We start from the raw sequence: 25,000 nt of genomic DNA on the forward strand, positions 1-25,000 counted from the left end.
GTTTCTGATAGCAAGTTTCCCCTTTGATGGTACAGGTATCATCAGCATCGGCACAGTGTGTGTGTCTCTAATAACAAATGAATAAACACACAGATGTGTGTGAGCCAGAAGGAAGGTCGAACGAGGTTACAACTTCTCTGTGTGTGAGTGTAATGAGTTGGCCAGAAGGCAGTGTGTGTGTGTTGGTGTCAGATGGCAGAATTTATTACCTCACAACGCCATCATCACACACACACACACACACACACACACACACACACACACACACACACACACACACACACATCAGCAAAGTTTGCTGGTGTTTGAAAAACACATGTTTGTTCTTGTGTCTTTCTGAGCACTGCCATATACCTGCAGAGGACCTGTTGACCTGTCCCTCGAATAAACCCTCAGATCTCCCTCTGAGAGCTCCTGAAGTGATGTCAGCCCTCACTGTACTGTGTAAACTTGTGGGTACTGCTGCTTCACATGAATGTTGGCACGGGCATGTGCCGGCAGCACTGTCATGGTTAACACTGTTAGTCCTGCCTCACAACAAGAAGGTCCTGAGTTCAATTCCCCCATCAAGCTGGGGTCAAGCTTGTGTACTCCAGCTTCCTTTCACAGTCCAAAGACCTGCTGTTAACGGGGTTAGGTTATTTGGGAATTCTTAATTCTGTGGGGCGATCGTGGCTCAAGAGTTGGGAGTTCGCCTTGTAATCGGAAGGTTGCCGGTTCGAGCCCCGGCTTGGACAGTCTCAGTCGTTGTGTCCTTGGGCAAGACACTTCACCCATTGCCTACTGGTGGTGGTCAGAGGGCCCGGTGGCGCCAGTGTCCGGCAGCCTCGCCTCTGTCAGTGCGCCCCAGGGTGGCTGTGGCTACAATGTAGCTGCCATCACCAGTGTGTGAATGTGTGTGTGAATGGGTGGATGACTGGATATGTAAAGCGCTTTGGGGTCCTTAGGGACTAGTAAAGCGCTATATAAATACAGGCCATTTACCATTTAATTGCTCATAGGTGTGAGTGGTTGGTTTTCTGTGTCTATGCCTCTCGATCTGGGGCAGGAGACCAGGGGCTGTACCCCTGGATTGGCAGACTAGGGGTGGTGGGTCCCATTTTCAAGAAGGGGGACCGGAGGGTGAGCTCCCACAATAGGGCGATCACACTACTCAGTCTCCCTGGGAAAGTCTGTGGAGACTCCATCCATTAGTCATACCTCGCATGCTTTTCATCCCGGTCGTGGAACACTGGACCAGATCTTTATCTTCTTGAGGATACTTGAGGGTGCGTTACAGTTTGCCCAACCAGTCTATATGTGTTTTATGGACCTGAAGAAGACATTTTACCATGTCCCTCAGAATATTCTGTGGGAGGAGCTTCAGGAGTATGGGGTGTATGGCCTTTGTCACGACTCTGTTCATAATTTTCATTTTTCTAGGCGTAGCCAAGTGGCGGAAGGCTTCTGTTGGGTCTGCGCTTCCACAGGCCCCTCTTGTTTAGAAACTTATTCCCATAAAGAAAGGAAAGCAAGACAATCAGCAATCGATCAATTTTACTTGCGCAAGGAAGCCCCGGTCGGAGTCTCAGGAAAGCACTCTGAATCCAACCACAGACGACTTCGACCCCGGCCTCCGCTTGCCGCCTTTTATTGAAAACAGTTACAGTACACAGAAGCACCCCCTATGGTCACAAAAGGTTAAAACACTGCATGTGTGTGTTGCATGTATGTGCGAGAATGTGTGTGTATGCATGTGAGTGTGTGTGTTTGTGTTTGGGGAGCGTTTGTGTGACCTCCTGCACACAATAGGGTCATAAAAGCAGGAAGTTTACTAAACACATGGATGTGTCCCTATAATAAAACACTACAGCCTCCCCCACCAACAGGCTGTGAGTCAGAAACAAAGAAATGTCTTTGATCATACAGTTTGAACCAAGACTTACAAATTTAAGTAACACAGTGACAACATTTAACAATTTGACTCCAACAACTTCCACTTGGGTGGTCTCAGAATCTCATCTCTGCTTTTCACAGACGATGTGGTTCTGTTGGCTTCATCAGGTGGTGGCCTCATAAGCGAGTGTGAAACGGTGGGAAAGACAATCATCACCTCCACATCTGAGGCCACGGTCCTCAGCCAGAAAAGGGTGGAGTGCCAAACTCCGGGTCAGGGACAAGTTTCTGCCCCAAATCAATCAAAGTGGAGGAGTTTAAGAATCTCAGGGTTCTCAAGTGAGGGGAAAGGGGAGCGGACTGGTGCTAGGGCTGTCATCAGTCCATTGTGGTGAAGAGAGAGCTGAGCGTAAAAGTTAAGCTTCTTGAATTACTGGTCAATCAATGTTCCTACCCTCACCTATGGTGACAAGCTGTGGGTAGTGACTGAAAGAATGAGAGTTTGCAAGTACAAGTGGCGAAAATTAGCTTTCTCTGAAGGGTGGTTGGCCAAACAGGGCGAGGAGGAGTTTGGTCATCCAGGAGGGACACATAGAAGAGCCACCTCCACGGGACAAGACTCAGCAGTCCATCTGCATCTAAAGAATAAAGGTCACTCTTTCGAGGATGCCAACATTCACATTTTGGACAGAGAGGACAGATGGTTTGAAAGAGGAGTAAAAGAAGCCATTTACATCCACTGTGAGCGACCATCTTTGAACAGAGGCGGGGTTTACGACACCAACTCTCTGCCATCTATAATCCAGTTTTGAGATCCTTCCCAGACGCCTTAACGCCCACTCACATCCTGGGCCATCTGACCTCAGGAATTCGCATGATAAGGTGGGGCCAGGTTTCACAATGAACACACCCGAAACTCTGGCTGATTGTGACCCACACCCAGTTTCACACCTTGGCTCAGGCGATTAGAGGATAATCAGGGGGTCCTTTTGTCCCTCTGTGGGGGGAAACTCCCACTAGGTTTATATCTGGGACTCTCCACCATTTGACCTTAGAACTGAAGAAGCTTCTCGGATGAGAGGTGAAACGTCTTCAAGCAACTCAAAGAAGTCCAGACGCTTTTCTTTGCAAGCTCCTTAGACGACTCAGTGTATCACCACTCCTCCACATCCAAAGGAGCCAGTTAAGGTAGTTCGGGCATGTCCCACCGGGACGTGGCCCAGGGGCAGACCCAGGACATGCTGGAGAGATTATATCTCTCGGCTGGCCTGGGAATGCTTTGGTGTTCCCTGGAAAAGCTGGAGGAGGTGGCTGGGGAGAGGGAGGTCTGGGCTTCTCTGCTTAGGCTGCTGCCCCGCGACCCGGCCCCGGATAAGTGGAAGAAAATGCATAGATGGACTAAGTCTCTGAATCCTGAATTTGAGTCATCTCGCTGTGGTTACCATGACAACTTTACATAAGTGTCCTCACTTTGTGTCTCCAGAGGGTTTGGCCCCCACACAGCTGGTCAAACAGGTGCGCACTCACTGACAGTAATGTGTCCGTGTGTGTGCGTGTGTGTGCGTGTGTGTGCGTGCGCGTGACAGGTTCTCTGCTGGAACATTATTTTCCAATATTCAGATCAATTTATCTGTCAGACAGACACTGCGGGGGGGGGGGGGGGGGGTAAGGGGGAGGGGGGGTGAGAGATTAAGTGTTATATTTCTATCAGTCATCCTCTCTCACTCTCTCTCTCTGTCTGTCAGTGTATGTGAGTGTCGATCGCCCCACAGAGCTGCAGCAGTATTTAGATTTGAGTCCAGAGGTGCAAAGATTTTAAATTGATCTTTCACCACATCTGACAGCTGTGGGGGATAAAGAGGAGGAGGTAAGAGATACAAGAAGGCACAGAGGAGACGGGGCGGAGGAGGTGAGGCAGTGAGGACGGAAATAAAAATACTTTCAACATGAGTACTTAAAGTACGTATGTATGCTTGTACTATCAGTAGATGTAACTGATTGACTGTATTTGAAATGGAGTAGTACTCCTGTACTCATTTATTAAGTCAGTCATAATTTTAACTATGAAGCTGTAAAACTTCAACTAATCAGAATATTATGACAGATTTATTGATCTTTGGCGGTCAGTCTGCACATGCTCAGTAGGACTTTATCCCTCCTGTCTTCACATCAGCAGAAGTACAGTTTACGATGTTATAATTAGGGGTGCAACGATACACAAAATTCATGGTTCGGTTCGATACTTTGGTGTCACGGTTCGATAATTTTTCAATACAAAAAAATGTTCATGCTTTTTTAATTTGTCATTTATTAAAATTAAAAATATATATTTTAACTCAAACGTACAGTTTTTAAATTTAATGTTGCTGAAACAACAAAATAATAAAATAAATCTATCTGCTGGAGAAATCCCTCATCTTTGGAAAAGAGTTTATTACAGAGAAATGGCTCTTTCCAAAATAAAAGCTCTACTATCCGCTTCTTCTGGGCTATATTCTCAGCAGCATATTAAACATATCAGGTCCCCATAAGGAGAATCCTGTGCTAACGGCTGTCTAAATGACTCGGGTAAAGTTTGTAGCATGCGTGCTTGTTGTTTTTGTCTTTGCACTAGGATGCTGTCGGAGTAAATGTGCAGTCATATTTGTTGTGTTCCCACTAGTGCTGTCAGCGTTAATCTGAAATGACGTTAACGCCACAACACGGCAAATCTCCGTTAACGAGCTACCGCGGATCGCCCCGTGCGTGGGGCTGGACGGCGTCAACACGTTAACGAGCTAACTGTGCTAACACACTAGCTCCCACCATGTAACTGAGCACTGGGTGGCACATCCTTCAGGGTCATACGTCACATGAAAACCAAAATAGCTCCAAAGGCCAGATCTGACTGGGGGTGGGGGAGGTTCAATTTGCCATGTTGCAACGAGCTTAGCTTCTGTCTCGCTAGCTTGCGCTGCGCTCAGTGAATCTGCGCTCGACAGTGCAGCCTAGGCGGAGTAGTCGAACACAGATCCACTGAGCGCTCAACACAGACAGCATCGTCAGAAGAAAAGTTGATAAAATCAATTAAAAATGTTGTATTGTTCGATACATATGCATACCGAACCGAAAGCTCTGTATCGAACGGTTCAATATCGATACGAGTATCGTTGCACCCCTAGTTATGATCACATCATTTTAAACCTGTGTGTAAAACGTGATCAACCAGATACTTTTGTTCTGATCAACTTTCTACTCAATTAGGACTGAAGATTGGTAGATAGTGTGAGTAAAAGGCAATGCTTATTTGATGGCAGCAGAGACATGCTCATGAACCAAGATCTGACCTCTGACCTCTCAAAGGATCACTCCTGCTGTCCGTCCTTACAGCTTGTTCTGCATGTCTCGCTGAATTTTGACATACTTCTACCTCTGAAGGCATTATGAGCTTTGTCTGTAAATAACAGCTGATGGGTCATGTGACAGTCAGTGGATGAGTAAGGAAGCTGCTTCGATAAGGTGATTGTTCTTGACTTCTATTAGTCATCTAATTAAATCTGTCATCCAATCAGCTGGCGGCCTGCCTGCCACCTGCCGCTCGCCACTCATCTCTGACAGGAAGCGGCGCTCTGACAGGCGCTAACAGCAGCAGCTCATCATCACCACCACCGCCGCCTTGTTAATGAATCGACCAATAATATTCAGAACCTGTTAATAACTTGACACTAATGGGTCTGTTAGACACGCACACACACTTTAACCTGAGCATGTGTGTGTGTTCATTAGCGCCTGTTAGCCTGTTAACACTCACAAAGTTGTGCGATGAAAAAGGTCGTGACTCCTACTTCCTTGGTTTCACACATACACACACACGCACTGTTCATTTCATGGAACACAAGCATATTATCTTGACATGTTTCAGACGTGTTCTCTTCTTCATACTTCAGGCTGTTTGTATCACAGCCAGGTCAGGTGGTGTGTGCATGTGTGTGTCTGCGTGCATGTGTGTGTCTGCGTGTCTGCGTGTGTGTGTCTGTGTGCGTGTGTGTGTGTCTGTGTGCATGTGTGCGTGTCTGTGTGCATGTGTGTGTGTCTTTGTGCATGTGTGCGTGTCTGTGTGCATGTGTGTGTGTCTTTGTGCATGTGTGCGTGTGTGTGTCTGTGTGCATGTGTGCATGTGTGTGTGTGTCTGTGTGCATGTGTGCATGTGTGTGTGTGTGTCTGTGTGCATGTGCGCGTGTGTGTGTGTGTCTGTGTGCATGTGTGTGTGTGTGTGTGTGTCTGTGTGCATGTGTGTGTGTGTCTGTGTGCATGTGTGCATGTGTGTGTGTGTCTGTGTGCATGTGCGCGTGTGTGTGTCTGTGTGCATGTGTGTGTCTGCGTGTGTGTGTCTGTGTGCGTGTGTGTGTGTCTGTGTGCGTGTGTGTGTCTGTGTGCATGTGTGTGTCTGTGTGCATGTGTGTGTGTGCGTGTGTGTGTCTGTGTGCGTGTGTGTGTCTGTGGGCATGTGTGTGTGTGCGTGTCTGTGTGCATGTGTGCGTGTGTCTGTGTGCATGTGTGTGTGTGTGTGTCTGTGTGCATGTGTGTGTGTGTGTCTGTGTGCATGTGTGTGTCTGTGTGTGTGTGTGCGTGTCTGTGTGCGTGTGCGTGTGTCTGTGTGTCTGCGTGTGTGTGTCTGTGTGCATGTGTGTGTGTGTCTGTGTGCATGTGTGTGTGTGTGTGTCTGTGTGTCTGCGTGTGTGTGTCTGTGTGCATGTGTGTGTGTGTCTGTGTGCATGTGTGTGTGTGTGTGTCTGTGTGCATGTGTGTGTGTGTGTGTCTGTGTGCGTGTGTCTGTGTGCATATGAGTGTGTGTCTGTGTGCGTGTGTGTCTGTGTGCACGTGTGTGTGTGTCTGTGTGCATGTGTGCGTCTGCGTCTGCGTGTGTGTGTGCGTGTGCGTGTGCGTGCGTGTCCTTAGACTGTTGTATCCTAATGAGAGCATATCTGTGACGGTGTTCCTCTAATTATCCTCATTAGCGGCTGCCACGACAACCATTTATTTACACATTCACTGCATGTAAACAATAACATGAACACACTAACGGCTGTTAGCAGCATGTTACGCACACAAACAGGAAGTGAGAACGTGCTGATTCATGACAAGCAGAGGCAGCGGTGAGTCCGTCCTCACAGATGTTAAAATAAACATGTTTACCTGATTTTAGAACTCGCCTGTTTAAACTAAATAATGCAATCGATAAGTGTATTTGTGATTTATTGACAGTCTTTACCCGAGACAGCTGTGAAGAGTTCGGGTACGTTTCTGCTACTGTCTGTGTATTGTGGAGATACAGAAATTCTTTTATTGCTGCCATATAATCTGCATCATTATAATTGTTCTTACAGTATTGATACTGCATTACAGCTGTTTATTGAAGATGTCCATTTGAGGATCCTTCCATTATGTTAACTTTTATTACAAGTACGGTCAGAAGTATTTTATACACATTGCATATCTGTGCCTATTTTGAGTTGATGTTCGGTTCATTAAGTGTCTTAAGCTTCACTGGCGTGACTGTCCAGGTGATACATGCTGAGGGAAACTAGAACATAGAAGGATGACTGCATACATGCTTACAGTACATATAATACATATAATCTAGGAATAGGCCTGAGCAGAGGCCCCAATGTTTCCAGCTTCTTGTTGCAAACCTGTTGCATTTTATTCTACTTGGTAACAGATGACTGGAGGCGATAACCAGCCCTCAGACGCTCTGAGGGCTTAAGATTATTACCCTGTATGGAAGGTGTTATCAAAATGAGAAGTTCTATGTCTGTTTATAGCTATTAAAGATGTACAAGATGTACGATTAACTGTGACTAATGTCTGGAACCTGGGCGTGTACCCCACTGCTTTATAAGTGTCCACAACATGTATTTTGGTCAGAGGACATATGTTGATGTTTTCTCCGGGCTGTTAATAAACTCAACGTTTGATTGCACTTTTCTGGGGCCTCCGTGGTTTGTGACACTGCTCTGCATTGATCGATTTCGCGACAGTATGAAAACATTTTTGTACTGAATCATAATTGTGAACATTTTGGTTTTATTGTGAAGTCTCCATTTGAGGCTGTTATGTTACAGGTTACTGTGTTACCAGACAGGTTGCTGGCTGTTGCTAGGTGAAATCAGCCACAAACAGGAACCAGGATTGCTACTGTTTCCTGTAGATACATGGAAGACAAAGGCTGTGTCCCACTCCAGCGACCGCAGTTCGCGGACTACGTACAGCGGCTACTACGAAGTACGAGAAGTGCGGAAGTGAGAGGCTAGTGAAATGGGACGGTCTGGCAACCATGATACTAACCGCGAGAAACGTTTCATACAGCTTTGTGTGACAGAAATGAAGGAGAAAAATGTTTTGTTGGTCATTCATTTTTGTCATGTAGGGCTGCGTGTCTGAGCCCAGGACCCAATCAATGGTTCTGGTCTTGTGTAGGGTAACGCCCACTCCTTTCTACCGACGGTTGGTTCACCTGTTTAGAAGCTTCAACAGAAAGGCTGAGAGACCTAAAGTTAGAAAGCTCGTGTTAACTGAAACATTTTTACTTCCTGAACATTTACAGGTTCATCAGGTGGTTCTGACCCTGACCTCAGACACAGGGCATCTGCTGGGTTTCAGGCACGAGCAGCTGGTGAGACGTTGTCACAGAAACAAAGAGCTGTTTGATACCGAGGTCAGAGTAAGACATCTGGAGGACTTCATGTTCTCTCAGAGTTTCATCTTTATTATAATCCTGCAAACACACTTCACATTTGTGCTGTCTCTCTGCAGAGGCACTAATCAGACCCACAGAAGTCATCGTGTGTCCCTCACACAGATGTGCAGATCCTCTGTGCTGCAGCATGAATGCAGCTCCTCCTCCTCTTCTTCTGCTGGTGTTTCATTGATTCTTCAGTTTTCTCAGCTCCTTCTAACTATGATTCTGTTTCTTCTTCTAACATTTAAATTCTCATCACAGGCTGCTCCTCGCTCTTAAACATCTTAGAGAGAGAGGGGGAGAGAGAGAGAGAAAATGTGTGTGTGTGAGCGAGAGAGAGATGATCACAGTGTTAACATGTTTAATCAAAGAGCTCTGCAGGAGGTGAGAGAGAGAAGAGGAAGCTAATTAAGAGATGACACTTCATCAACTCACACACAGAGATTCAGACACACACACACACACACACACACACACACACACACACACACACACAGATCTCCTATCAGATAATGTATACAGTCCTGCTGGCTGAAGCCTTATTATCAGACTATCTGCTCAGTTTCATTAAACACTTTTCTGTTGCAAAGATCTCGCTCTCTAACACACACACACACACACACACACACACACACACGCACACACACACACACACGCACACACAGTCCCCACAGAGGCAGTTCAATAACAGAAACATACTAATTAATACTAAAACTGACACACACTTTGTCTCTCACTGTTTATCTGTCCACTATCTCTGTGCTCGCTTGCCCTCGGCTCAGATAATTGCCTCAATGGCTGACATCATTACACAACTCTGTGTGTGTGTGTGTATGTGTGTGTGTGTGTGTGTGTGTGTGTGTGTGTGTGTGTGTGTGTGTGTGTGTGTGTTATACTTCATAAGTTTGTGTGTTTGAAAAAATAGTGCATGTCCAAAGGCTGCACCGTGATGTTATTTGCAGAAAACCGGCCTTAAATCTCTAATCTAGCGCAAGACTCTTTGATCGGATGCAGAGTCATGTGACCTAAGATACCTGTGTCTTCTTTACCTGTGACAAACTGAAGACCTCAGGTGCTCAAAAATGATCTGATAAGGAACAAAGCAGCACTTCATGGATGAATGGATAGAGGGAGGGATGGTGCTCTTGTACATCACCAAGAGAGACACAGTGAAGCAGCAGCAGCTCTGTCTGCACGTTCTTGAAAGAGTAGTTGTCAAACAGCTAACAGATCATCTGCAGAGGTTTATTTGAAGAGTTTCAGTCAGGTTTCAGAGCTCATCACAGCACAGAAACAGCTTTAGTGAAGGTTACAAATGATCTTCTTATGGCCTCTGACAGTGGACTCATCTCTGTGCTTGTCCTGCTAGACCTCAGTGCAGCGTTCGATACTGTCGACCATAATATCCTATTAGAGCGATTAGAACATGCTGTAGGTATTACAGGTACTGCACTGCAGTGGTTTGTATCATATCTATCTAATAGACTCCAGTTTGTGCATGTAAATGGAGAGTCCTCTTCACACACTGAGGTTAATTATGGAGTTCCACAGGGTTCAGTGCTAGGACCAATTCTGTTTACATTATACATGCTTCCCTTAGGCAGCATCATTAGAAGACATAGCATACATTTACACTGCTATGCAGATGACACCCAGCTCTATCTGTCCATGAAGCCAGATAACACACACCAATGAGTTAAACTGCAGGAATGTCTTAAAGACATAAAGACCTGGATGGCATTACCTTGGCCTCCAGTTGTTCTGCTTACAAGGAGTTGGAGTGCATTCTGTGTGGCTAACTGTCTCCAGTCTCCTCTTCTCTCTGGCTCCTCAGACACTCCTTCTGCCACCCATGGATTATCACGATCTCAAGGAGGTATTCAATAAAACAAGAGCCTTGTCACTACCCCCTCACAGGCCCTACGACTGCGCCATAGACCTGCTTCCTGGACCCCTCAGTCACCTGTCTAATCTCTCCCATCTGGAGAGAGAAGCCATGGAGAACTACATCCGTGAGTCATTAGCAGTGGGCATCATCAGACCCTCCTCCTTGGTAGATGCAGACTTTTTCCTTTGTTGGCAAAATGGATGTGGCTGTCTCTCCCTGTATTGACTTTAGAGGGTTAAACAACATTACAATAAAGAATAAATACCATTTTTTTGCTGGCAAAGTGTGGCAACATGGCGCCTGTGTTCGGCTTGGCCACTGTTGCTGCTCCGTGTGTTTGTCGACCGTTCCTGTGTATTGTTTTTTATCTTGAAGGTGTATTTGCTACTTAGATCTACAGTTCACATACTTTGTTGAGTATCAAAGTATGTATGGAAAAAACCTTTGACAGCTGGGAGAGCTACCACCAGGCTTTTGCTCCTCCATGTGTTTGCCCTCCTTCCTCTCCTAACTACCTGTTCTTGGCTCCAAGCGAAAACCAATCCAATTTTGATTCTGCCATGTCCCTGGAGCAACACTCTCATCTTGGCTTTCAGTATCCTTCAGATTTAATTTCAAAAACTCAGTACTGAGTTTTAAAGCTCTGAATTCTGACGCTCCTGCCTACATTTCTGATCTTTTAGAAGCCCACACTCCCTCTCGCAGCCTGAGATCATCTAATCAAAGGCTGCGATACTCCCACAAACACATTTTAAGACCAGAGGAGATCTTTTAGAGCGGTCACCCCGCTCAGTTTGTGGAATGCTTTGCCCCGATCATTACGTTGCCTTGATTGTATTTGTTCTTTTAAACAGCAGCTTAAGAATCATTTATTTAGATTGGCTTCTAACTAGATTTGTGCTGTTCACGTTTGATTGTGTTGTTTTATGTACATCTGTTTTATATTATTGTGAAGCACTTTGTGGTTTTTATCGTGTGAAGAGGGCTTTATAAATCAATAAAGTAAAGTACCTCTCATCAGCTTCTGACTCCATACATGAAGCCACTGTGTTCACCAAACTTGACCTCCTCATTCCATCAGGGAGGGCGACGAGTAGAAGACCACATTTAAACACACCTTTGGGACATTTGGTATACCTAGTAATGGCTTTTGGCCTCACCAATGCCCCCGCTAGTCCCTAGTAAATTACATTTTGAGTGACTTATTAAATATTGTTGTCATCTTGAATTTTTCTTTCTTTTTCTTTATTTTTGCATGTCCCGTTTGGTTCTTTAGCCATCAAAATTATTGTCTGAAGGCCAAGATGCCCAATGGTTTCACTTTACCAAGTGGATCATCACGGCCTTGCCGTATTGCTCCATTTGATTGACTTTGGTTACTATCATTACTTGTTACTTATTTGTTTTATTTTAAGTTATTAGAGATGGGCCAGTCGCACCATTAACATGCCTCGTCCACAACAGTTCAATTTCTGTGGTCCTCAGAAGCTCAAGTTGCATTCACCAAACTAAAGAAAAAAGCTCTTCACCACCGCTCCAATCCTGGTCCAACCAGACATCAGCAAACTTTTCAGAGATCGACGCCTCAGATGCAGGAGTGGGAGCCATTCTTTCCCAAAGGACCAGACCACAGGGTAAGCTGCAAACATGTGCCTTTTTCTCTCACTGTCTCTCCTCAGCTGAGCAGAACTATGTTGTGGGAAACCGAGAGCTGCTTGCCATCAACTTAGCCCTTGAGGAGTGACGCCATTGGTTAGAGGGTGCGGAGCACCCTTCATCATCTGGGCGGATCATAAAAACCTCACGTACTTAAGAACCGCTAAGAGACTCAATGCTTGTCAAGTCTGTTGGTTTCTTTTGTTCAGGAGGTTTAACTTTTCCATTTCCTATCACCCAGGTTCCTGCAATGTAAAAACAAATGCTTTATCCCGCGAGATTATACCAGACACCGGCCAACCTGAACCAGCCAACATCCTCCCAACCACTTGCCAGGTGGGAGCTTTCACTGGGGAATCAAGGCGATCCGCCAAACCCTTCAGGAAGAACCTAACCCTGGTAAAGGACACCCCGCCAAGCGATGCTATGTCCCCACTGCAGCCTGTTTGGCTGTCATTCCTTGGAGCCACACAGCAAGATTCGCCTGCCATCCCAGAGCGAGTAGAACCATTTCCTTCCTAAAACATTACTTTTGGTGGAACACTTTGAAACAAGACTCCCTTGGGTGGAATACACTCACTCAGATCTACCAACAATTCACTCACCTCCTCTGCCACTGGTTTTTCTCTGTTTGAAACTTTTGAGATGAGATGATGTGATAGCCTTTATTTGTACATACAATACACAAACATCACATTGGGGAGACAGGTCAGGCTAGGTAGCGAGAAAATTTTTTTTTAAATGTGCAACACAGAAGGATAATACAGGAATGCACAGATATCAACACACCATAACACAATAAACACAGACAGCAACATGGGAAAGAGCTCCAGTGTGTACATCTGATCTGGGACCGCTGCAATCTTTCGACTGCGCCTCCAACTGACCCGATGTCCACATCAGAGGGGAGGTAAGCGTTGGAGGTGGCGTTGGATAGGGAGGGTGATGCATCAGTGAGTGCTTATCAGTATCAGTATATGTATGTGTGTGTGTGTCCATAGTTCAGCTGAGACAGTGTCCTTCGCCCTGCCAGGCTAAGTAAACAGTCTTCCAGCCAACACAGGTGGCCTTGCATGGGATGGGAAGGAACAGACTCAACACAGTCGTTATCAGAGAGTTTTTGAAATGATGACCCCTTTTCAAAAAAGTTTTATTGAATTTGTTTTAATGTTTTGTGTTATTGCTTTGCACAGGAATTTGTCTTTGACCTATAAGACCAGACTTCACAACCTGGTGAAAGCGGCTGTTCAGATTTCAGGGAGGTCTCAGGTCCAGCTTGTGGGCTTTTATAACAGGCATGTGCTGAGGAAGGCAGCCTCGGTCATATTATGTTCAGACCATCCTCTCTTTAATGATTTTCAGCTGCTTCCCTCAGGTCGTCGGTATAAAATGCTTGCATTGAAGACCAACAGACATAGAGTCTATTCTACCGGCTGCTATTATCATGCTTAATAACACTAAACCACGAGTGTTGTTGCAATCACTACTGCGCATTGCACTTTGTTAATGCTACTGACAAAATTTGAGCTGTTCTCTCTCTTTTTCTTTTATTTGTTTTTGTTTGTTGTTTGTGATGTTTGATATATGGACAGACTGCATATCAATTTCCCATTGGGGACAATAAAGTTACTGTTGACATATGCCCTTTTGAGATAGAGACAGTCATCAGCCCAGTAGGACTCAACTGCCCTTTTTTACTACAGGGAGTGCAGAATTATTAGGCAAATGAGTATTTTGTCCACATCATCCTCTTCATGCATGTCGTCTTACTCCAAGCTGTATAGGCTCGAAAGCCTACTACCAATTAAGCACATTAGGTGATGTGCATCTCTGTAATGAGAAGGGGTGTGGTCTAATGACATCAACACCCTATATCAGGTGTGCATAATTATTAGGCAAGGTCCTTTCCTTTGGCAAAATGGGTCAAAAGAAGGACTTGACAGGCTCAGAAAAGTCAAAAATAGTGAGATATCTTGCAGAGGGATGCAGCAGTCTCAAAATTGCAAAGCTTCTGAAGCGTGATCATCGAACAATCAAGCGTTTCATTCAAAATAGTCAACAGGGTCGCAAGAAGCGTGTGGAAAAACCAAGGCGCAAAATAACTGCCCATGAACTGAGAAAAGTCAAGCGTGCAGCTGCCAAGATGCCACTTGCCACCAGTTTGGCCATATTTCAGAGCTGCAACATCACTGGAGTGCCCAAAAGCACAAGGTGTGCAATACTCAGAGACATGGCCAAGGTAAGAAAGGCTGAAAGACGACCACCACTGAACAAGACACACAAGCTGAAACGTCAAGACTGGGCCAAGAAATATCTCAAGACTGGTTTTTCTAAGGTTTTATGGACTGATGAAATGAGAGTGAGTCTTGATGGGCCAGATGGATGGGCCCGTGGCTGGATTGGTAAAGGGCAGAGAGCTCCAGTCCCACTCAGACGCCAGCAAGGTGGAGGTGGAGTACTGGTTTGGGCTGGTATCATCAAAGATGAGCTTGTGGGGCCTTTTCGGGTTGAGGATGGAGTCAAGCTCAACTCCCAGTCCTACTGCCAGTTTCTGGAAGACACCTTCTTCAAGCAGTGGTACAGGAAGAAGTCTGCATCCTTCAAGAAGAACATGATTTTCATGCAGGACAATGCTCCATCACACGCGTCCAAGTACTCCACAGCGTGGCTGCAAGAAAGGGTATAAAAGAAGAAAAACTAATGACATGGCCTCCTTGTTCACCTGATCTGAACCCCATTGAGAACCTGTGGTCCATCATCAAATGTGAGATTTACAAGGAGGGAAAACAGTACACCTCTCTGAACAGTGTCTGGGAGGCTGTGGTTGCTGCTGCACGCAATGTTGATGGTGAACAGATCAAAACACTGACAGAATCCATGGATGGCAGGCTTTTGAGTGTCCTTGCAAAGAAAGGTGGCTATATTGGTCGCTGATTTGTTTTTGTTTTGTTTTTGAATGTCAGAAATGTATATTTGTGAATGTGGAGATGTTATATTGGTTTCACTGGTAAAAATAAATAATTGAAATGGGTATATATTTGTTTTTTGTTAAGTTGCCTAATAATTCTGCACAGTAATAGTCACCTGCACACACAGATATCCCCCTAAAATAGCTAAAACTAAAAACAAACTAAAAACTACTTCCAAAAACATTCAGCTTTGATATTAATGAGTTTTTGGGTTCATTGAGAACATGGTTGTTGTTCAATAATAACATTATTCCTCAAAAATACAACTTGCCTAATAATTCTGCACTCCCTGTGCCCTAATGATGATAGACCCAAGTCTAACTATTTCCTTCCATTCTCACCACATGAAGTGCGTCCTTTCCTGTAAAATACCTGCAAGTCAGGCAGGTTAAGCCAGCACATATACAGCGCACGGCATATAAAAATACACCATACTTATGATGTATGATGTGGAAATATTGGTTGTTTTTTGCACAAAATTACCAAAAAATTGTGCAGAATTTAAAATGACCAATATAAATTGTGTTTGTCCGATAAAATACACTGAATTTAGGGAGTACTTACATTTGCATACTATATAATCATGTCTTTGTTTCCTGTAAAAATCTGACTCATTACCTCTGTATACTAGTGTACCTTTAAATATCCATCCATCCATCCATTCGCGTCCGCTTATCCTGTTCAGGGTCGTGGGGGGGCGCTGGAGCCTATCCCAGCTGTCATAGGGCGAGAGGCGGGGTACACCCTGGACAGGTCGCCAGTCTGTCGCAGGGCTAACACACAGGGACACACAACCATTCACACTCACATTCACACCTATGGGCAATTTGGATTAAACCTTTAAATATCTGTAGGTAAATATTACTATATAGTAGTTTCAAATAAAATACATTTATATTCAGTTTAATTACAGACGAATTATGTCGTTAGTCACAGTCGTATTAATAAGTGTTACCACAAATGAGAACAACCTGTTCAAGATAAGAAGACACACACACACAGAGAGACACACACTCACACACAGATGTGTGAGTGTGTGTCTCTCTGTGTGTGTGTGTGTGTGTGTGTGTGTGTGAGTGTGTGTGTGTGTGTGTGTGTGTGTCTCTCTGTGTGTGTGTGTGTGTGTGTGTGTGTGAGTGTGTGTGTGTGAGTGTGTGTGTGTGTGTGTGTGTGTGTGTGTGTGTGTGTGTGTTCTGCGCCTGGAAACACAATTTGACTTTAATTACCAGCAGCCTCACTGCTATTAAAATATCACACACACACAGTTTTTTCCTTCAACAGACACACACACTCACTCAATCACACACACACTGTGGGTGTGTAGTATGATAATTGAGCGAGCTGAAAGTGTCTCACACTCACAAATAAGACGAGGTCACGACCTCAGAGTCTCACATCTCAGCTCCGTCCCACTGGACGCCGCCGACACACTCCACATCTCCTCTGTGTGTGTGTGTGGAGTCATCCTTACTTCCTTTAGCAGAGGCAGACGTGTTGTTGTTGTTGTTGTCGATCATTTGCAGTTTAATTTCACACTGAACATCGCCGCGTGCATGCCGCTGAAGTCTGCTCCCTTCAAACTGAAAACTGGTCCAGACCTGAAACGATGGCGACAGGCCGTCAATAAATGCTCAAACACAGAAAACAGGACTAATCTGAAACTCATTCAGGTTCGATTTCTAACATTAACACACATGTCATTAAGTAAATAATCTTGATTTCATTTTATCCCACACAGAGAGCAACCCACAGGTTCACACTGAGCCCTTGCAGCTCGGCGTGGAGCACAAACAATGGCACTGTGTCTAAAACTTCGTGGGGTGTTGTTCAGGTCATCCATTGTGGTCTGTTGGAGGTTAAAGCCCACAGGGGGGAGGAAGAAACAAAATGGCATCCAGCACGGGAGCAGAAGTCGAGTTCTTCTCACAGAACCTTCCTCTCTGCAGCTCGAGCTCGATTTAGGTCAAATATTAGCAGCTGCTTCTTTTTACGGCCACCTGACGTCTCTGCTCCGTCCTGCTGTTTGAGGTCTGTTTTCACCGCCAAAGATGGGAGTGGCATCCTGTTCACTGCAGGCACCTCGCCGATCCAGCGCGCTCCCATCCCGTAGTCTAATAAAACTCAGTGTCAGGCTCCTCGAGAGGTGACCATCTAGATTCAGAGTCCTACAGTGTACAAATAAGATAAAGAACTTTATTGGCAATGTAATTATACAAGGAAATTTGTTTGGTAGCTCACAGAGGCCAGCAGCAATAAAACAAGAAGCAGCATAGTAACATAATAATCATAGTACACGTAGTAAAAGTATAAAGAAGGCACTAACACAGTAAGTACTTCTGTTTGTCTACCACCACTATGTCTGGTTGGTTAGCCACCTCCATTTTGTCCGTCTGTGTATATATAACGGTAGGCTTGCTTAGCATAGGGGGTCTAGCCTTAGGACCCTTACTGGATACAGACGCCCCAGGCAGGAATCGAACTTGCGATCCTCTGTTCCAAAGGCGTGTAGTTTAACCACTACGCTATCCAGCTGCTATATATATATATAAATATATATATGTATATATAAAAGAGTATTTACAATATGATAGTTTGAGCGCAAACACTATAACATAATATAACAGTATTTATAGTGTGGTGGTTTGGTGCAAACATTAATACCCAGTAAATGACTTTGTACATTAGCAGAGATCTTTGGTTATGTGTAGGCCCAGGAATTTAGTGTCATTCACCCTCAACTTCCTCACCATGTATGTGGAGGGGTGGTCGTGTTGTTTTCTTGGCTCTTCTCTCTCTACAACGATCTCCTTTGTTTCGGCAGTGTTCAGAACCAGCTCGTTGTTTCCACACCATCCGATTAGATGTTGGACGTCCTCTCTGCAGTGAGACTCGTTGTTGTCTGATATCCTTCCCACTATTGTAGTGTCATCAGCAAACTTCACTGTGGTGTTAGAAGAGGAGTGGATGGGTTTGCAGTGGTGTGTGAATAGGGTGAAAAGAGCTGGACTCTGAGAACGCAGCCCTGTGGTGCTCCTGTGTTAATGGTGATAGCAGGTGATGTAGGGTTGCCCACCCTGACCTTTTGTAGCCTGTTTGTGAGGAGATCAAACATCCATGAGCAAAGTGTGGTGGTTAGTCCCAGGTCATTCAGCTTGTTTGTTTGGCACAATGGTGTTAAATGCCGAGCTGAAGTCTACAAATAGCATCCTAACATATGTATTGGGATGCTCCAGATGAGTCAGGCTGGTGTCAAGTGTGATTGAGTCAGCATCCTCTGTTGATCTGTTCCTGCAGTAAGCAAACTGTAGGCTGTCCAGGTCAGCAGGGATGTTGGCCTTGATGTGTGAAAGAACGAGTCTCTCAAAACACTTCCTGATAATTGGTGTCAGAGCGACCGGGCGATGGTCATTCAGACATTTTACTGACTGTCTTTTGGGCACAGGAATAATGGTAGTTGGTTTGAGGCATGTTGGGACTGCAGCCTGCTGCAGAGACAGATTGAAGATGTTGGTGAACACCCCGCCAGTTGGTGGGCACATGACTTCAGCATGTGTCCTGGAACCATGTCTGGTCCTGCTGCTTTGTTAACATTGATCCTCCTGAGCGTGGATCTCACCTGATGGCATTCGAAGACAGGTACCGGCTCCCCTATGGGTAATGGTGCTGTCTGGGTTCCCATGCCGTTGGAGCGACCATCAAATCCAGAGGCTAGAGGGTCTGCAGGTTCATCAGCCCATGGTCCACCTGTGGACCAGCCTGTGGCCTGTGGTCCCTGCTGGGACCTTTCTGTTTTGCTCTTTACTTTCATTTCAGTCTGCGAGGGTTCGGCAAAGATGGTAGTTTGGCAATAATTAACACCTCGGGAAACAGAAGAGCATAAAACATCCACTGATGGCAGACTGCACAGGAGAAACAGAAACTGTAATTATTCACTAATGTGGAGCACATGTTCATGCTCTGACCCCAACAGAATCTAAACCTGTGGGAAACATCTGCTAATGATGATTATGATGAAGAGAATCGTCAGACCTAAGCGATCAGAGCGAAGTGCGTCAGTCCTGAGAGTTTATGAACTCTGCATCTCATCAAAGAGTTTGTGCAAGCTCACAGCTGATCCACCGAGGAAAGGTTCAAAGCAGACGTGGAAGCTTTGTGGAATAATTAGCAGGAGATGGACCATTATGCAAAACGCCTACAGGAAGTTATTTCTGCTTAAACGGGCTTCTGAGGCAGGGCTATTAATATGTGTTCAACAAAGAAGCGAAGAGGACCTGCCTCCTAGTGCTGTTTGAGCTTTCCACCTCGATGTGGAGGCTGTGCTCCAGAGAAGATCCTGTTTCCATGAGGTGGACGGATTATTTCACAATGAGCCGAATCAGATCTGAAACATCAGGAGTTTGTGAGGAGTCCTGGAGGGGATGAGGGCCTCTGAAGTGACGCGGGATTTATAAATATGTTGCTTTAAATGTTCGGGCTGATGGAGGGAAGGCATAGAAAGCGTTTCACAGACTGCAGAAATCCTCAGTGCGGTTTCTGTTTATGATGCTTTAAGAACAATAACAAACCCTCCTCTTCATCGCTTTCATTTCCTGCTGCAGTTAATTCTCTGAATATTAAACACCTCCTCCCTCTTCCTCTCTCCCTGGTGACCACTGTCTTTAAATGCCCCCCCGCATCACCTCTGCTGCTCCCACTGTTGCCATGGTGACAACAATCCTCTGGTGATTAGTGTTAATTATCACCATGGCAACACCATCAGTAGCAGTGTAATCATGTGTCAGGAGGTGAGGAAGAGGAGGAGGATTTGAGAGAGCATGCTCACTGGTGAAGAACTTTGAGTCCAGAGGATGACGGGCAGAGATGAACCACCAATCAGGAAGCAGCTCGGATGTTTCCTTACTGGACTTCATTTAGTCCAAATATGTGTGCACATTTAGTCCAGTACAGACGTGAAAACAGAAGAAACACCCTCCAAACGCGTTTAACGAGATGACAAAGGTATGACACTGATGTTAAAACTGATCTGAAAAGGTGAAGGATGGGTGTTGAGACTGTATGGGGTTGTTTTGATAATGGATTGCATTCATAAAGCGCTTTTCAATTCCACTATTCATTCACTCTCACATTCACACACTGGTGGAGGCAAACCACAGTTGTAGCCACAGCAGACTGACAGAAGCGAGGCTGCCATATCGCGCCATCGGCCCCTCTGGCCATCACCAGTAGCCAGTAGGTGAAGTGTCTTGCCCAGGGACACAACGACCAGGACAGACAGAGCTGGGGATCGAACCGGTGACCTTCTGGTTACAAGATAAGCTTCCCAATGTATGTGGTTGAATTTGTACCAAATCAGACTAAACTCAGACCAACTGCCTTTTTATATTTAGGGTATCTGTCAAAGACTTTTCTAGTCCAGAACCAACCAGATACATCTGACCTGTGGGGCGTGGTCTGAGGGAGCAGATGCACCTGTCCCCACCCACTTTCTGTTCTCATCCCCGGAGGATAAAATAATGCTGCTTGGCCAAGCCCGCAGACGTCTCATAAATTGAGCATTCTGTTCAGGATTCATGTCCAGGAACTGATCGATTACATGACTATCTTACAGACTGCTGTAAGACTGTGTCAATCCACAAGGTACAGAGGTCCATGAACATTAATTTATGGGCTGAACCTTGTTACCGAGTGACAGTCTTTATTTAGCTGCAATATGGGGACGAGTTTCACTAAATTTGACCAGAGACAAACGTCTGTTTTAGACCTTATACAGCCCTTCTACAGCCGTGAAAGTAGGATGATGTTCCACACAAAAAAATATCTGTCTGAAAAGATGAATTTTTGAGAATTTCTATGGAGCATGTAGGGGCATTAATAAAGTCTAGGACTGGGTGCACCAGAGGACCATCTGTAAAGGACCCCTTTGCATCTGTCGGTAGGTGTTCAGCATGCAGCGTGCAGCATTAATGTGGGGAAGGGGCATTTTCTAGCCCTCAACCATCATTTTTACCAGTTTACTATGAACCAGTAAAAACTGATCCCTGCTGTTGATGGTTTTACTTTTGTGGACTGAGGCAGAGTTCAGTCAAGCAAGCTGTGAGTTTTTCTTTAGTTTATGAAGCACAGGTGATCCATGAACCTCTTTATGTTTGAGGTTGAATTGCTTGACTGTTGGGGTGATGGCTGCACTCCAGAGTTCACCATTTGTAAGGAAATATTGATTTTGTTGGATGTTTATTGCTGAATAATTAACTTGTGGGTGTACCAGCAGATTTTAAAGGGTCGTGCCAACCTTGAAGTGAATAAGTATGACCAGATTCCTGTGGGGTGTTTATGTGTTATGTTCAGTACATTTTATTGTAGCATTAACTAAGGTCTGTAAAACTGTTTTTAAATCTGATGAATGTTTAATATTTATGTATTTTCATGTTTCTCTTTTATAACTCTAATGAAGAAGATTTCTCACACATACACCTTTACTTGACTTACAGTGACCCCCACAGCGCACACTTCCCTGCTTTTCTATTTAACTCTTACATTATGGATGTATTCATACATGCAGGTGTGTAGGTGGAAGTTTGTAGATGTTGGCTTATGAATGTGTGGACAAAAGCTCCTCAGTGAAGTCCTGTTTGTTTTAGATCCTCCTTAAACATCTGCTGAAGGTCATTACTGAACATCTGCCAGAGAGCCTTTTTGAACATCTGCTGAAGGTTATTACTGAACATCTGCCGGAGAGCCTTTTTGAACATCTGCTGAAGGTTATTACTGAACATCTGCCGGAGAGCCTTTTTGAACATCTGCTGAAGGTCATTACTGAACATCTGCCAGAGCCTTTTTGAACATCTGCTGAAGCTCATTACTGAACATCTGCCGCAGAGCCTTCTTGAACATCTGCTGAAAGTCATTACTGAACATCTGCCGGAGAGCCTTTTTGAACATCTGCTGAAGGTTATTACTGAACATCTGCCGGAGAGCTTTCTTGAACATCTGCTGAAACTCATTAAAGAACATCTGCCGGAGAGCCTTCTTGAACATCTGCTGAAGGTCATTACTGAACATCTACCAGAGATCCTCCATGAACATCTGCTGGAGAGCCTTCTTGAATATCTGCTGAAAGTGAAAGTCATTAGTGAACATCTGCATCTTCTTGAACATCTGCTGAAAGTCATTAATGAACATCTACCAGAGAGGCTTCTTGAACACCTGCTGAAACTCATTACTGAACATCTACCAGAGAGCCTTTTTCAACATCTGCTGAAGGTTATTAATGAACATCTGCCGGAGAGCCTTCTTGAACACCTGCTGAAACTCATTAAAGAACATCTGCCAGAGAGTCGTTTTGAACATCTGCTGAAAGTCATTAATGAACATCAGCTGGAGAGCCTTCTTGAACATCTGCTGAAAGTCATTAATGAACATCTGTTGGAGATCCTTCTTGAACATCTGCTGAAAGTCATTAATGAACATCTGTTGGAGAGGCTTCTTGAACACCTGCTGAAACTCATTACTGAACATCTGCCAGAGAGCCTTTTTGAACATCTGCTGAAGGTTATTACTGAACATCTTCCCGAGATCCTTCTTGAACACCTGCTGAAAGTCATTACCGAACATCAGCCGGAGAGCCTTCTTGAACATCTGCTGAAAGTCATTAATGAACATCTGTTGGAGATCCTTCTTGAACATCTGCTGAAAGTCATTAATGAACATCTGTTGGAGATCCTTCTTGAACATCTGCTGAAAGTCATTAATGAACATCTGTTGGAGATCCTTCTTGAACATCTGCTGAAAGTCATTAATGAACATCTGTTGGAGATCCTTCTTGAACAGCTGCTGAAAGTCATTGTTGAACATCTGCTGAAAGTCATTACTGAACATCTTCCGGAGAGCCTTCTTGATCATCTGCTGAAAGTCATTAATGAACATCTGTTGGAGATCCTTCTTGAACAGCTGCTGAAAGTCATTGTTGAACATCTGCTGAAAGTCATTACTGAACATCTTCCGGAGAGCCTTCTTGACCATCTGCTGAAAGTCATTACTGAACATCTGCCAAAGAGCCTTCTTGATCATCTGCTGAAAGTGAAAGTCATTACTGAACATCTGCATCTTCTTGAACATCTGTTGGAGATCCTTCTTGAACAGCTGCTGAAAGTCATTGTTGAACATCTGCTGAAAGTCATTACTGAACATCTTCCGGAGAGCCTTCTTGATCATCTGCTGAAAGTGAAAGTCATTACTGAACATCTGCATCTTCTTGAACATCTGTTGGAGATCCTTCTTGATCATCTGCTGAAAGTCATTAATGAACATCTGTTGGAGATCCTTCTTGAACAGCTGCTGAAAGTCATTGTTGAACATCTGCTGAAAGTCATTACTGAACATCTTCCGGAGAGCCTTCTTGATCATCTGCTGAAAGTGAAAGTCATTACTGAACATCTGCATCTTCTTGAACATCTGTTGGAGATCCTTCTTGAACAGCTGCTGAAAGTCATTAATGAACATCTGTTGGAGATCCTTCTTGAACAGCTGCTGAAAGTGAAAGTCATCACTGAACATCTGCCGGAGAGCCTTCTTGACCATCTGCTGAAAGTCATTACTGAACATCTGCCAAAGAGCCTTCTTGAACATCTGCTGAAAGTCATTAATGAACATCTGTTGGAGATCCTTCTTGAACATCTGCTGAAAGTCATTACTGAACATCTGCCAAAGAGCCTTCTTGAACATCTGCTGAAAGTGAAAGTCATTACTGAACATCTGCATCTTCTTGAACATCTGCTGAAAGTCATTACTGAACATCTGCCAAAGAGCCTTCTTGAACATCTGCTGAAAGTGAAAGTCATTACTGAACATCTGCATCTTCTTGAACATCTGCTGAAAGTCATTAATGAACATCTGTTGGAGATCCTTCTTGAACAGCTGCTGAAAGTGAAAGTCATCACTGAACATCTGCCAAAGAGCCTTCTTGACCATCTGCTGAAAGTGAAAGTCATTACTGAACATCTGCATCTTCTTGAACATCTGCTGAAAGTCATTACTGAACATCTGCCAAAGAGCCTTCTTGAACATCTGCTGAAAGTGAAAGTCATTACTGAACATCTGCATCTTCTTGAACATCTGCTGAAAGTCATTAATGAACATCTGTTGGAGATCCTTCTTGAACAGCTGCTGAAAGTGAAAGTCATTACTGAACATCTGCATCTTCTTGAACATCTGCTGAAAGTCATTAATGAATATCTGTTGGAGATCCTTCTTGAACAGCTGCTGAAAGTGAAAGTCATCACTGAACATCTGCCAAAGAGCCTTCTTGAACATCTGCTGAAAGTCATTACTGAACATCTGAGCCTTTCCAAATTTCTGCTTAAACATAATCTTTTTTTTTGGGTTGTATGGAAGCCCCAAACGCAATTTCATTGTTCTTGACAATGACAATAAATAAATAAATACTAAATACTAAATACTTTTGCTTCAGTCCCGTTTCTGCCCCCAGCTGAACAGTCCAAACATGCATCTTGGGTTAGTTTGTGTGAGGTAGACGCATGATATGAAAGTCCTGTGGTAAATGTGCTTAGAGTGGTCGTTATAGTCATGAAAAGTGCTCTAAAAACAAGCATTGAGACTTGTGAAAGCAACACATGCAATTAATGTTCTTGATTTGTAAGAGATAGTTTGACTATGTGGAAACGGCACCACCGCTGGTCCATCTGTTTTGGATGAAGCATCTCATTTAGCGTGGTGATAACATCAGTGTTTCAGCCATGTTTGCTGGGTCTGCTTCATCCCTCTCTGGATCTGATTTCAGCTTATTTTGCACAGCCTGGAGGACTTTTGATGTAATACTGCTTTTCGTCCTTTTTCATGATTTAATTTGAGCTTAATTTCCTTTTTTTCTTCTCA

The sequence above is a fragment of the Copadichromis virginalis genome, linkage group LG8 (genome assembly GCF_057382275.1).
Source record: "Copadichromis virginalis isolate Kocher_CV1m ecotype Utaka linkage group LG8, C_Virginalis_male_GT1.1, whole genome shotgun sequence".
In the NCBI taxonomy this organism is placed as follows: domain Eukaryota; kingdom Metazoa; phylum Chordata; class Actinopteri; order Cichliformes; family Cichlidae; genus Copadichromis; species Copadichromis virginalis.